The sequence below is a fragment of the Serinus canaria genome, chromosome 11 (genome assembly GCF_022539315.1).
Source record: "Serinus canaria isolate serCan28SL12 chromosome 11, serCan2020, whole genome shotgun sequence".
Classification (NCBI taxonomy): Eukaryota; Metazoa; Chordata; class Aves; order Passeriformes; family Fringillidae; genus Serinus; species Serinus canaria.
The window spans coordinates 2,854,589-2,863,651 of NC_066325.1; the positions used below are offsets into that span (position 1 = coordinate 2,854,589).

The window sequence follows — 9,063 nt, forward strand, 5'->3', positions numbered from 1 at the left end:
CCAGGCAGAAATGCCATGTTACAGTAATGCCAGGTTGTATCACCAGCATTGGAGTTGCTCAGCAGGCTAGTGACCCTCTAGTTAGTTTTGAGAAATTAAACCTTTAAATTCCAAAATTTGCACTGAGATGTTTAAGCAGTGTGAAAATGTAGGTAATGATATGTGGCAGGTATGTTTTCCCAATGAAGCCATGTTGAGTCATTTTATATTAACACCGAAGGAACAAACCAAGGTTTTACAACAATAGTTGGCAATATTTCTATTAAATACCATTAGCCAATAATTTCTAAAACTGCCTGTTAATTACAGCATTCAGGCCTTGCAGGCAGTTCTATTTTACATAAGTGCCATCATGGCAGACTACAGCCTTTTGTCATAGGCAAACAAGACCATGAGCTACCAAATTACTTTCTGGGGTAAATCCATTCACAGTGGGGGATTATTTTGTTTGTTGGTTTGGTTTGGTGGGTTTTTTGGGTTTTGTTTTGGTTTAGATTTTGTGGGGTTATTGGGGGTCTTTTGGGTGCTTTTTTTTTTTTTTTTTTGGTTAGTTTTGTTTTTTCCTGACACTGAGAGGTACCATTCAAATGAGACAGCTCACATGGCACACTGTCACCTTGGCATCAGCCACTGGCCCAGGCTGGGGGCCATGGCAGGATGTGCTGGGCTGGCTGGGGCAGCTGAAGAGCAGGAGGGCGGCTGCACTTCAGGATGCCCATCTCCATCAGCTGGAGCAGCTGAGCTGTCCTGTGCATGCCTTGAGTGCTGAAACCCTGCAGCACAGGCAGCAGGAGGGCTGGCAGTGGTGTGTGGCTGTACCTGGTGTTCCTGCTCCCCAGCTGCTCCTGGGAGCTGTCACCCCAGGGGGACAGCAGCACGTTGTGCTGCAGAGCTTCATCCTCTCCTGCTCAAGCACATCCTAGAACACTTGGTAGATAAGGATAAACCTCTAGCAGGTAACTGTAGCAGTGACATTTATTGTGTGTGTGTCACTTGGACGAGCTGTATTTATTACTGCTGTTGTTAGTGCTGCTCTTGGAGGGTCACCTGCTGCTGCCCAGTCAGTGCTGAGCTCCATTGTATTTAGCTCAAATGCACCCAAACCCCTCAAAAAAACTTACAGCTCAGAATGCAAGTGACTTACAGTGGTGAAGAGGAGGGATAAAATCAAATGGATACAATTAGCTTGGGCACAAATTAGTCATTCTTTTCTTGGTGTAATTATAAAATGGACACAGGTAGCACCAACTAACCTCAAATACCCTCCTAGCCATAATTAACAATATTGCCTAATAATGGTGTCGGTTTAAACATTGTTTAAACCCGATGCTTTGCTCAAAATTACTGGATAGCCACATATCTTGCACAACAGACTAACACACAGCAGTGCCTTGACTTCCATTTTCTATTTCGTTGTGTCATCTGTGCATAGGAAAAGCTCCTGGCCAAAGAGGAGTCAGTGGTGTGGTGGTAAATAATAGTGGGTAGATTCATCTCTCTGTGGTGTATGAGGAGCAGGTAAGTACTAGAAGTGCACAGAGCAGAAGTAGCTGCAAAGGGAGTGCCCTTTGCCTGAATTTACCCTTGACTACACCACTTAGAAGAATTGCATAATTGATACAATTGAACCACATCAGTCCTTTATTTATAGAACATAATGAAATGGTTTTCAACATCCTGGATCATGCTGCACGGGTGATTGCCATATATGCACCCAAGGAGAATAAATAAAAACATTTCCCTAAGGTATTGAGTCTCTTCACCTTCTCTAGTTGCATGCAGGGCTGGATTTGGGAGCAGCTCTGTGAGGAGTGCAGCACGTAATCCTGCTGGGCTCTGGCACAGGTGTCACTCTGAGCAGTGCTGCACTGGGGATGCTCCACAGCCCTGGAATTCCCCCTTGCCCACGTGCCACAGAAAGGATTTCACAGGCTGGCAAAGCTTAGGCTGTGTCTGAACATACCCCAGACTCCTGGACACCTCAGTCAGCCCCTGCTCAAGCTCCCCAGCTGGAATTTGGCACAAACCTGGCTCACGCAGCCCTGCAGGGTCAGGCTCCACCACCCCACCACTGTGGCCTTTGGAAGCTGTTTTCCACTATGGAAACCCTGGCCATGAGCCCCTGAGAAGGCAAAGGACAGAGCTTGTCTGAGCCTGCTGCCTGAGCCATGGGCTCCCACACCAGCCTCAGCTTCAGGGGCTGCTGGTCTGCCAGGACTGGCTGTGACACCCTCCTGGGACTCACCCAGGGCAGGCTCTGCTCTACAGCCCAGCCAGGAGCATCAGGGGGCACTCAGACAGGGATCCTGGAAAAGCTGCATAAAATAAAACAAAGCACCTCTATTCTTTTATCTGTTGTTGTTGTTGTTGCTCTAATTGGAAAAATATAGATAATTTATAAGTATTTCACTTGCTGGCTTTTTTTGTCCATCTTCATATGATGTTCTGCTGTTCCTATTGCATCATTTACATCTGGCCTTTATTTATGGTGCTACATTGTTTTATGTATGCACTTTATAATTAGAAATACTAATTGCAACCTTGCCTACTACCTTCAGTTGGCTTTTCCAGAGCATTACTTGCAAAAACCTCACAATTACTCAGTTGTTTTCAACTGCTCAATGAGTGTTTTCATAAATAAAAAAAAATCCGAGGACTGTCTTTTCAGCTTGTCCTATTTCTAAGTTTTACACGGTGCCCAGCTGGTGCAAAGAAATTAACTGCATCTAAACTTGCATTTTCTTAGAAGCTGTTTAAGGATTCTTCTCAAAAATCCTCTTTTTCTGAATGAAAATAAAATCTTTCTTACTACATAGAGATACTGAGGGATTCCCACGCTAGCTGTTATATTAAGTTTTTTTTAAGCTGTTATATTAAATTTTAAATTTTAAAATTTTTGACATGTAAAAATTTATATTTTGTCATATTTTTGATACATTTCAAACTGAAAAAAAGTCCAAATAAGTTAATGGCACTGCAAGAGGGAGCTAGTCACTTCCATGCACTTGCTGCAAACTTTGACACAATGCTCCCATTTTATCATTTGTTATTTCAGCTTTGCTGATGATTCAGTGGTGTTATTCCACTGAAAAACTGGAGTAACACAGCAGTGAATCAGGCTCATTGGCTCTGCTTCTCAGTATCTAAAACGAAGATCCACCTACAGGTAAAATACTATCACACTGCAAGTATCTCACGGGCTGAAATCTGTCCTGGCTTGCCAGATCTTCATCAGAAAAGGATTGCACAGGCTCAGAATTAAGGAGCATGGTGACTGCATTTTAGTCAGTGGGAATACTCATGGCAACGAGATGAGCTGGTTTTGGCTTTTCTCATCACAACTTGCTCCCATCCAAAACCAGCAGAGCAGAGGGTTATTTTGTTTAGCTGGGTTATTTTTCACTCTCTGGCTGCCATGGATGTGGAAAGCAGCACCTCTGTCACTGGCCCAGGAGGGCTGCAAAGCCAGGCCAGCACTGCAGGGCTGGCTCTGAGCCAGCTCCTAGGAGGCACCTGCAAGTGTGGGCTCCTGCAGCAGTGGCAGTGACATCCCACCCTGCTCTGCTCTGCTCTGCTCTGGGGGCAGCCATGGCTCAGCTTCACAGGGGACACTGCAGCACACACCATGGCAAGCAGTGATGGGAAGTGCAAGCCAGTGTGAGCACCTTAGTGGGTTTTCCTCCTTCGGTGTGATCATGTCATGATTCATTAAATAGTGTCCATTCAAACTACCAAATAACTTCTCCTTTCCCTTATTATTCCATTAAGGATATGTCATTCTTGTTTTGTTCCCTTCCCAAATTCAGTCTTTTAAGGGCATCTCATGGAGAAGTACATTCTTCCAGTGCCTGCAGATGTAGCCCTGTGCACAAATGCTGTGCAGTTACCTCTCACAGACCCTGTGCTCAAACTGACTGATAAAATAATGGCTCCCAGGAGCAGGATGGCCTCACAGAGGTCCTGAGCAATTCACTGAGTGTATGGCTGTACTTGGAGGGGAGGGCTGGGAGAGGGACTGTACTTAGGTCTAGTGATGACATGGGGAGCACAACTGCAAGAGTTCTTCTGTTTCTGCCACTTGGCACAAATGTCACCTTGGGTAGCACCTGTGCTGCTTGGCAGCACTGAGTGAGCCCTGGGGCTTTGCCTGGCATGGCTCACACCTCATGGGAGTGCAGATGCAGAGCCCAGGCCCTGCTTGCCCAGGGCACTGGGGTCTGGCAGTGCCAGGCGCGAGTGGCGTCACACAGGCTGGGGCACTGAGAATGACATCAACACTCAGGCACTGCTGCTGGTTTCACTGGATTAGCACGGGCTTTCCCACCCCTTCAAAGGCTTTTTCTTTGTGTTTTCAGCCCAAAATCCACCCAGTGTTCCTAGGTGGAGTTGGTGCTGCCTGCTGGTGGTCGGCTGGAAGGCGCTGATGGCATCGGGCTACGGTGGCAGCTGGGTGACACCTTGAAGAGTGGCAGCTTGCTGGGGACCCCAGAGTGGAAAAAAGGGGGCTGTGACTTGCTGCTCCCCTGCCAAAGTCACAGCCTCCACGGCAAGGTTTGGCTGCAGCAGATGGGAGAGAAGAGCCGTGTCTGAGTGCTTTCAGGGGCAGATGATGTCCTCAGTCTGCAGTGACACCCAGCCTTGACCAGCACTGAGCAACTGAAAGTGTCACAGAGACACCAGGTGAACCCAGGAAAAATGAATGGCCATGAGATAAAACACAAAATGAGCCAAAAAGGCAGAATCTTACCATAACACCAATGTTATGGTTATAACTGGTCTGTTAACAAATCAGCCAGCTCTTATCTTGTAGCAGGGAGATTGTTTTTGAGAACCTTGCAGAGCCAAATGAATTCATGAGCCTCCATACCAAGGTGCAATCATTAGTCAGTAAATGAATTACACATAATTATCTGCTCTGTATTTAATTCACTTGGCTTCCAGTTTCTTACTCTTCATACAGTGAAACTCTCTCTCCCTCTCACACAAACACACTCCTTGGGCAGGAGGTTTTGGAGGGCTGCCACGGCCCTGACTCACCAATCAGACTCCGTGATTTGAACGATATTTATCTAAGCCTGCAAACAAAGAAGATGGCTATGTGTCCAATGAGAGAATAATTATTGTTATTATGTTTATAGAGCAACAAAGTTGGGAGTTAGGACCCTGGGGGGAAGGTGGCAGGCAGGGTGAGCTGGGCAGTCTGCAGGCAGTGGCTCAGGACAGGCTTTGCAGGGCTCCCTGCCCCTGAGTCACCCCCGCAGCAATGGCCCAGCAGCCCAGGTGATGCAAGACCACCCCCCCAAAGGTTCCTGATGTGGCACCAGGAAAACACTGGCCCTGCAAGGGGTTTGGCAGTGGCTGAAGGGAGCTGGGGCTGGCTCAGGGCACCCAGACACCACCACGGTGGGGCTGAGGGAGGGTGTGCCAGCCTGCAGAGATCCAGCCCTGGCTGCACGGGGGAGCAGCACTGACAGAGCAGCCTCCTGCTTGAGCAGAGCTCCTTCCTTGTGCAGAAATCACCTACAGCCACAACTACTGCAACTCACCTGCCAAGGAGAAAATCCAGAGCAGAAAGAGCTTGTTATGCAAGGAACAGCTGTTGCCACAGGAGGTTTAAAAATAAAAATGTCCTTTGAAATGATGTGGGTTCTCCCTGCTGCACAAGGCAAGGCTGGGCCTTGCTCCACCCCTTGGGAGAGCTTTGGACACTGACAGTGGCAGTGCCACGTGTGACCCAGGCTTGGTCCTGCCACCTGAGTGCTCCGTGTGCTCCAAGGGGGCAGGGACAGGGAAGGGTCCCACCTGTCCTTCAGCACTTCTCCATGGCAGGGAATAAGTTTGGTAAAACTCACCATTTGAAACCTGTATTTCTTCCAAGACTCAAAAGCCTCCTCTTGGCTGTGACTCCAAGTGTGCCATGAATTTAAAGGGCACCCCAGACCTCTGATGTGAGGCTGCTGCCAATGCCCCTGAACAAAACTCTTGGTTTTTGTTGAGACACATCTGACTTCTGGTGGATGTGTACAGAGGAATAATGATTGGTAGCTTTTCATCAACTTGGTACCAAGCAGCAGTCTCAGCCCTCAGAGCTGTGGCTCTGGAGAGCTTGGAGGAATCTGGAAATGCTTTGGTTTAAGGGCACAACCAGCTGTGGTAATGGCACACAGCACTTCTGTCAAGAAAGCTGGAAAAAGTGTCATTTCTACTTCCATTAACTCACCTTGAGGAGGGTAAAGATTGAGCCACTTTGTGATTATCTCAAATCATCTTTAGGTTAACAACATACAGCCAGGGAGAGGGAGGGCAAACAGCCAGAGGAAGACTTTGTCTGGGAATAAAAGTGAATTTAGAATGAATCCTACACAGGGAACAAGACATCCCATCCTTGTTCTTCCAAGATCACTGTGAAACAGTTCCAAATTTTGTCTTTATTATTGGAAGGAAGGCAAAACCAATAATCTGGATAATTATTAATGCTTAAAAAATACCACTAAAATGCAAGATAAATAACTTCCAGCCAACCCAGTTTTAGCAGGAAGCTTTATCTCACTAGATGCTTTAACTGATGACTATGTCTGTGTTAATATCCTAGGGAGAAAAGTGGAAAGGCTTTGGCAAAGGAAGACTTGCCAATGCAATGACAGACAACAGTACTTTGGATCACAAAGCATTTCTTAGAGGATGGGGATTGAAGTGCTGGATTTTTAAAATTGTAGGAAATATTCCCTATTTAATTCCCTTTTCAGAGCAACTTAAATTTACTGGAGAAGGTTGAAAACACCTCTATGCCAACATTAACATCCCAAAGGCAGAAAAAGGCTGTAGAGGAGAGCAATCAAAACTATTTCTGGGACAACAGGGTCCACAAGAAGGAAGATGTGATTTTATGGCCTCAGTAAAAACTGGGAGCCTTGGATCAAGGCTTCCTTATTTCCTCAAAACTGGCAGCTGACCTGAAGAGAGCCAAGGCATCTCCCAGTGCTTCAGCCTGCATTTCTGAGCAGCAAGGGGGCACTTGGAAGAAGCAAAGGACCTTGCAGCATTTCCCTGCACTCACAGCAGCACTCAGCCCACATGTACCATTGAAAATTGCTGCTTCTGCTGCAGGCTATTTCCAAATGGAGACAGAGCTTTGTGGCTCCATATATGTTTGTTTATTTAAATATCGGTTTGTTTGTCTATCAGTTGAATTAATGAAAATATTACTGCTCTTTAATGAATTACTATGAGGCATTTTCAGACCCTTGAATGGAGGGAGCAAACAAAGCCAGATTACCAAGCAGGTGGTGAAATAACTAAGCAGAAGATTTCATAAATATCATTGTGCATCCAGCAGTTTTCACATCTTCCTCTGTCCCTCCATGGTACACAGAGGGTTTATATCATTACTACAGGTAGAAAATCTAGAAAGCAGCCAGACATTCCCTGCTTGCAGTCCCTGAGCAGTGACACCGTGAGCTGGGGGCTCGGTGTGGGTACCACAAATTATTCTTGTGAGCTGACAGAAAACAGTCAAAGGGCAGGGCTATAAATCAGTGCTTCACTATAAATCACTGCATTTGTCACTTTGTCACACCCACTCCAGCACACCTTGGCCTTGATGGGGCTTTAGTTTTTAATTTTTCCAATAGAGCAGCATGGATGGCAGCTGGCTTTGCCCACCTGAGCATGGTCACAGTGTCACACAGAGCACAGGGCAGCTCTGCCCATCCCTGCCAGACCAAGGAGGTGCCTGGTAAATGCTGCTCTGCAGCTGGGGTGTGGTGCTGTGAGCAGGGCTGTGGAGCACATCCAACCTTCTCCCAGTGCCAGCAGAGCAAGCCCAGGGCTGTCTGCAGCCTCTGGAGACACAGATCTATTCAGCAGAACACAAGAACTTACTAGCAGGTCCAATTCCAGGGTGAACACTGTTTATTTTGGTGCAAGATCAGTATGGGAACACACGCTTCCAATTCTGAGAGAGGAATTTTCCCAGTTTACAAACTGTTCCATGTTCATGGAGTTTCAAATTATTGTAAGTAACAAAAGAGCACAGATTCAGTAGCAGAAATAAGAATAAAGCACACAGTTCTTGCTGGACATCTTGAGTTATCCCAGTGAAGCCAACACAGTATTTTGCACAATGATTGATAGATTGTGCCTATGGAAATTTTACTTATTTTTGCTGAAGGTAACCTTGAGTGTCCTGGGACAATTGCAGTGCTGAGCCATGCTCATGTGTGCTTTGGAAGCTTAGAAGGCAGAAGGAATGGAAAGAACCACATCCTCCTCCAGACCACAAATCATGCCTGTTTGTACCTGAAAGACCATAAATTTATCTGTTTGCAGAGCCCTGGCAGGCTGCCTGGGAACTTCCATTAAAAGATGTAGTCCTGCAGTGCACCTCACAGTGTCAAAGGTGGTGTCTCTAGCATGCAAAGGAAAGCTCTAAGGTCATGTCTGTGATTAAAATAATAATAATAAAAAAAAATCTCTGGTTGATTTGACTGCATTAATCAGTGTGGCTCTTGGTGAACTTCCTCCAGTAATAATGCAGCCCATTCCAGTTCCCAGCTTTTACATGATTCCATTTGGTTTTGTTGCACAACCCTTGCTCTAGGTTGAACCTATGAATTCATATTTTGGTGCAGTGAAGCAATCCAGCCCTGACCTTGCCACGGTTCCTTTCACACAGGTGAAGTGTCCTCTGCAGCCAGGGAGGGCCTGGCTCCATGGCAGGACAGGTCATGTCCTTTACAGCCCAGGCAGGCAAGGTCTGAGTGCTGCTCCTGACCCCCAGGCCTTTCCAGCACCTTCCTGGCTGGCAGGGAGGGCTCTCCTAACCTGGGCTCCCATTGGACCCTGCTGGGCACCTTGAGTTACACCAGTGAAGCCAACATAGTATTTTGTAGAATGATTAATAGATTGTGCCTATGGAAATTTTACTTATTTTTGCTGAAGGTACAAGAGTAACCTTGAGTTACTTCCCACAGCTTCTTGCTGTGATCACACACTGCCAGTTCCTCAAAGTGAGTCCACCCAGCACCAGGAATGGGCACAGCTGGGAAATACAACCTTCTGTGA

The 9,063-nt window shown here is 46.7% G+C and overlaps 1 long non-coding RNA gene across 1 annotated transcript in view; it reads left to right on the plus strand.

Moving 5' to 3' along the window:
- LOC108962916 (uncharacterized) overlaps positions 1-8,788 on the plus strand; it is a 35,594-nt gene extending 26,806 nt beyond the window's left edge. The window contains exon 4 of the long non-coding RNA XR_007778556.1: positions 4,356-8,788. This is a non-coding gene — a long non-coding RNA (uncharacterized LOC108962916). The remainder of the gene's footprint in view (positions 1-4,355) is intronic.
- The last annotated feature ends 275 nt before the right edge of the window (positions 8,789-9,063 follow it).